The sequence below is a fragment of the Dipodomys merriami genome, unplaced genomic scaffold (assembly GCF_024711535.1).
Source record: "Dipodomys merriami isolate MVZ:Mamm:240054 unplaced genomic scaffold, mDipMer1.0.p SCAF_1665, whole genome shotgun sequence".
In the NCBI taxonomy this organism is placed as follows: domain Eukaryota; kingdom Metazoa; phylum Chordata; class Mammalia; order Rodentia; family Heteromyidae; genus Dipodomys; species Dipodomys merriami.
In genome coordinates this window covers 13,759-19,935 of record NW_027203010.1, presented here as the reverse complement: position 1 = coordinate 19,935, position 6,177 = coordinate 13,759, and positions in this window count along the sequence as shown.

The following is a 6,177-nucleotide window of genomic DNA, read 5'->3' as shown; positions in this document are numbered from 1 at the left end:
CCAGCCGTGCGAGGAGTTGGGGCGTGGGAGGGCGCGTCCTCCCGGCGCTGGCGCGGGGCTGGCGCGGGCGAGTCGCGTGTTCCCTCACTGACGTTGCTCCGAGGCTCGCTGAGGTGGTGCAGCTGGTGCTGCGTCTGTGCGCACCGCCTGGCGGAGGTGACGGGTCGGAGCCGGTGCGCCGCCGGACGAGCGCCCCAGCCTGGGGATTGGGACTGCCGGAGAGGGCGGGCCGGACTCCGGCGGGCTCCGGTAGGGATGCAGAGTTGTGGATGAGAGAACCGGGAGCCGCGCAGCTCTCGGTCGCGGGTTCTGAGGAGAAGTCGGAGCCGCGAAGCCCATCTGTCTCCTGCCCTTCGGCGGCCGGTGTGCGCGGGGAGGTCGGACCCTCTTCTCTCCGTTTTCTCGGTCACTTCCGGCAGTCTCGCCTCCAGACCGTGACCCTTCCCCTCTCCCCCCTCCTCACACCGGCTGTGAGCAGGGGTCAGACGCCAGGCTGAGTCACAGCGGGTCATGCTTGTGTCTGTCTGCCCAGTGTCGGTAACTTCACAAGCGGTGCCGGTTGTGTGGCCCTGAATTTAAATTGTTGCTTGATAGTCGTGAGCCGATAGGCAAACACGTTTAGTCCGTTATGAAATAACCGAGGGTACTAGGGTTTGAACTCAGGGCCTCACACTTATTAGGGTTGCTTGAGCCACGCCTCCAGCCTGGCTTTTTGCTGCTTATTTTGGACATAAGAGTTTATAGCTTTACTGCTGGATCCTTCAGATCCCAGGCTCCTGAGTAGCTAGGGTTATAGACATGAGCTACCTGGCCCAGCTTAGAGTGTGTGTGTGTGTGTGTGTGTGTGTGTGTGTGTGTGTGTGTATGTGTGTGTGTCAGAGAGAGAGACAGACAGACAGCCCTCAGTGGGGTTTTAATTCCTGGATTTGTGATGTCCCTGAGCCTTTTTGCTCAAGCCCAGCACTCTTAACCTCTCGAGCCACATCTCCACTTCCAGTTTTTTGCTGGCTAATTGAAACTGATTTCTCTCAGGACTGTCCTGCCTCTGCTGGCCTGCCCTGACTGGTTACGAACTGTGATCCTCAGTTCTCAGCCTCCTGGGTAGCTAGATTTACAGGTGGAAGCCACTGGTGTTTGGCTTTTATTCTATTTGTAATCACTAATATTAATATAGAAAGGGTTAAAATAGCTCTGTTGGACTCAGAAAGACTTGCTGAAGGCAAGCACAGAGAACTGATAGAGATGCAAAGATATGGTAGGAAGAATGAAATGTGTACAGAGGAAACTGATTGGGAGTATGAGGTGAAAATGAGCCGCCCAGGTTTTGCTGTCTTGTGGTCTTTAGCTCAGAGGCACAGTTCTGGAGTTAGGAAGTAAGGCTGCTGGTAGATCATACAAATATACTGTGAGGTCAAAGAGATTTCCACAGGCAAGGAAGAGAATAAAGCTAGAAAAGTCAAGGGCAGTTCCTGTAAGGTTTATTCAATCATTTTCATGAGAACTTAGGGAATTTTTATTTGCAACTAACTGAATTGGATTTGCTAATCGTATGGTGTCAGATTTTGTAAGTTTGCGTGTATGTACAACCCTCAGACTTCTGGTTTAACATTCACATTTTTTTCAACTTGCAGCATCTATTTTTTAATTAACTAATTTATTTATGTCAGTCATGGGGCTTGAACTCTGGGCCTAGGCACTATCCCTCAGCTCTTCAAGGCGAGCACTCTACCACTGAGCCACAGCGCCTCCTGAGTAGCTAACATTACAGGCGTCAGCCACCGATGTCTGGCTTTTAAAATGTTTTTTTTTTTAATTTTTAAAATTGTTATTATAAAGGTGATGTACAGAGGAATTAGTTACATAATTCAGGCAAAGTGTACATTTCTTTTTGGGCACTGTCACCTTTTCTCTCCCAAGTTCATTTTTTGTTTCATTATTGAGATTAAATGATTACATAAATTTCACAGTATTGTGAGATAGTGATACTTACCTGGTCTCACACACACATTTGAACCTTCACTAGGTGAATTGTCATTATCACAGTCTATAAAGCTATGAACTCTACAAACTTTGACAATACACAATTTTTTGCCAAATTGGGTGATATGTATATTTCTTCCCTTTTGCTTAGTGTAAACTGTTCCCTTTTTTCCAATTATTCCCTCCTTCCCATCGCTGCCCTTGAGTTGCTTAGTTCACTTTCATCAATGTGTAGTGCAGCTGATGGGCTAACATTCACATTTTAAGACATTGTTGAGTAAACTTACCGAGTTAGGGCAACATTTTGAGCTAAAGATATGGGATCTCCCATCTCTCTAACAAAAACAAAAGACCATTCCCCTTTTCCCTTCCTCCAGCAGCTAGCAAGCTAGTTTTATTATTTCAGGGGAGTTATGTGGCAGGCTGAAAGTAGAAGTATTCTGCAAAACACCTTGCTTTCTTGCTTTGTCTGCAAAAGCCTAATCCCCTTCAGTTACCTTTGTCCGTTTGGAAAGAGTAGGAAAGCCTAGGCAGGCATTGGTGGACCGGACCTGTGCTAATGTATGTCTTCATACTAGGGGAGGGCCTTGGGCGCAGAGTTCTGCATCAGCTGGGGCCTGATACTTGCTTTCTGACAATACCTCCAAGGTGGCCATGTCTTAGAAACTGCTGTGAGGATTCCCAGGATCTAGTGTAAGAGCTGAGGGAACCAGATCAATTAGTCTGGGAAGTAATCATTTATGACCTATATAACAGCAAGATCTTCTAGGAATCCTCCCAAGGACAGACTGAGGTAGAAGTGCTTTGTGTGTGTGTGTGTGTGTGTGTGTGTGTGTGTGTGTGTGTGTGTGTGCACACACACGTGCTGGTCTTGGGGCTTGAACTTAGGACTAGAAACTTTCCATGAGCTTTTTTGTTCAAGGCTAGCACTCTACCACGTGAACTTCAGCTCCACTTCTGGCTTGTTGATAGTTCATTGGCGATAAGAATCTCCCAGATTTTTCCCTACCCAGGCTGGCTTCGAACTGTGATCCTCAGATGTCCTACCTGAGTAGCTCCTGAGTAGCTAGGATTACAAGCATGAGCCACCAGCACCCAGCTAGAAATGCTCTTGTTTGGCAGTTGAAATTAAGTTGAAATACTGATTTAAAGATTTATTCCATAATGGGATTGTTTTCATAAGATGTAGAAGGTGGATTTCCTGCAACAGGGGGCCTAGGGACTTGATGCCACCTGCAGGAGCTCTGGGACCAGAGAAAGACTCTTCTCCCAGGAGAAAGACTATGCCCATCTGTGCACTGCCAGGCTTTTGTTCCTTTCTCTAAGTTGTGACACTGCTAGGAGCAACACAGAGACAGATTGAGAATTTCTTTCTCCTCATTTAAAAATTTTTTTGGTCCAAACTTGTAAATTCATGTTTTCATTTCTTTTTTGGGGGGGTACGGTCGTGGGCCTGAACTCTGGGCCTGGGCGCTGTCCCTCAGCTATTCAGCTCAAGGCTAGCACTCTACCACTTGAGCCACAGCACCACTTCCGGCTTTTTTCTTTTTGTGCTTATGTGGTGCTGAGGGATCGAACCCAGGGCCTCAGGCATGCAAGGCAAGTGCTCTACCACTGAGCCACCTTCCCAGCCCCTCATGTTTCCATGTCTGTTATCTCCCTTTCCTCTTAAAGGAGGCAAGTGTTCAGATCCACTGTCAGGCTTTATGGCCAAGCCTCTAATAAATAACAGAGTTGTTTGACCATGAAGGCATGGTATCTGATGACAATTTTTTTAATTATTTTATTTTATTTGTGAACATACTGTACAGAGGGGTTACAATAACATGGGCAGGATAATGAGTACATTTCTTACCAAGCATTGCAGCCTCCTCCTTTGGTTTAACCTTCACATCCCTTCCCAGCCTTCCCCCTCCCCCCCAATCCCAATCCTTCTCCTTCCCCCCCTTCCCCCCCCCCCCCGAACCGATGTTGTAAAGCTCATTTTGGACATGACAATTTGTACTTCTCATTGTTGCATCAGGTCCACCTGTATCCTTAAACAACTGGTTTTTCCCCCTCTCCTCCACAAGTTATACTGACATCAAATATAGTGAAAGCAGGGGTTATACTGTGGGGGAGACAATTTTTTCTTAATGTGACACTCTCAGAATTTCATTCCTGGCTAGCTGTCTCTGGATTGCTTAGGGGAAACTTTGTTTCTCTATGTGGGGAAAGAAAACAAAAATTGAAAATTTGAAAACCAAATTTATTTTCTCAGGTAAATGATAAAACTCTTGCTGGTTGTACATGATAGGACTTGTTCTTTTATTTTTCTTGTTGTTTGTGGCCTTTTAATCAGTCTACCATGGGGCTTAGAACCTTTGCTTGACAAAGAAAATCCAGGGGTGTATGTGTGTTTGGTGTTTTTAGTGGCAGAGAAGACATTAAGAAGCTTAAAATATGAAAAAGACAAAAAACGCCCTAGAAGTGTAGCTTTTCTCTATAATCACAGCAGAGATTGGGAAAATGATTGTTTAAGGCCAGAGGGTCCAAAAGTTAGCAAGATCCCCATCTCAACCAACAAGCTCATATGGTTGCTCACACCTGTCATTCCACCTATGTGGGAGGCCTTAGGAAGAAGGATGGAGATCTGAGGCCAGCCTCTGGCAAAAATAGAAGACCCTATCTGAAAAAAGAAAAAACAAAGACTTAAGTAACTGTCCTCTTGCCTAGCAAGCTCAGACTCTGAGTTTAAGCCTCAGGACTGGCACCAAAAAGATACAAACGGACGAAAACCTAGTCGGGTGCCAGTGGCTCATACCTGTAATCCTAGCTACTCAGGAGGCTGAGATCTGAGGATTGTGGTTCAAAGCCAGTCCAGTCCAGGTAGGAAAGTCCATGAGGCTCTTATCTCTAATTTACTGCCAAAAATAAGCTTGTTGATTGAGATGGGGATCTTACTAACTTTTGGACCCTCTGGCCTTAAACAATAATTTTCCCAATTTCTGCTGTGATTATAGAGAAAAGCTAGGGCGTGTTTTGTCTTTTTTATATTTTAAGCTTCTTCTTTTTTTTTTTTTTTTTGGTTCTGGTCATGGGGCCTGAACTCTGGGCCTGCGCACTGTCCCTTAGCTCTTCAGCTCAAGGCTAGTGCTCTACCACTTGAGCCACAGCACCACTTCTGGCTTTTTTTCTTTTTGCTTATGTAATGCTGAGGAATCGAACCCAGGGCCTCATGCATGCAAGGCAAGCACTCTACCACTGAGCCACCTTCCCAGCCCTATTTTAAGCTTCTTAATGTCTTCTCTGACACTAAAAATACCAAACACACACACACACACCTGAATTTTCTTTGTCAAGCAAAGGTTCTAAGCCCCATGGTAGACTGACTAAAAGGCCACAAACAACAAGAAAAATGAAAGAACAAGTCCTATCATGTACAAGCAGCGTTCTACCACTTGAGCCACAGCACCACTTCCAGTTTTCTGAGTGGTTTATTGGAGATAAGAGTCTCATGGACGTTCCTGCCCAGGCTGGCTTTGAACCATGATCCTCAGATCTCAGCCTCCTGAGTAAGCTTGGATTACAGGTGTGAGCCACCAGTGCCCAGCTTTTATGGGTTTTTGCCTGGATGTCCCGCACAAAGGCCAAGAGGTTATCCAGGATGTGCTCTTCATAAGCTGGACCTCCTTTTTTTTTTTTTTAAAGGTTTATAATTTATAAGGAAAGCCAGTGCTCCTGCTGTCCTTGGTGGTAGGACCATGGAGGACACTGATGCAGTTTTCTAGTATGACCACAAGATGGAGTCCTTAGAGAGCTACTTAGACTGGTGATTAGCTTGGGAGTGTTTTGTTTATCTGCAAAATAAGGGACCTCACACTTGTTAGGCTGGTGCTCTGCCACTTGAGCTACAATGCCAGTTTATTGGCACAAACGTACATATGCAGTTCAGTCTGGCTTTGAACTCATGATTCTCTTGCCTCAGGCTCCCAAGTGTTGAGGTTTAAAGTGAGTACTGCTAGCAACTTTTAGTTTTTAAAATCTTATCCCTTGTGGGAGGAAAAGTTAGTAGCTCTCCTTTATCAACATTAAACTCAGTAAACCTCATTTTTTAAAAATTACTTTTAAGTAAAAAGAGCTCATCATTAGCTATTCAGGAGGCGGAGATCTAAAGATGACAATTCGAAGTTAGCCCAGGCAGTAAAGTTCATGAGA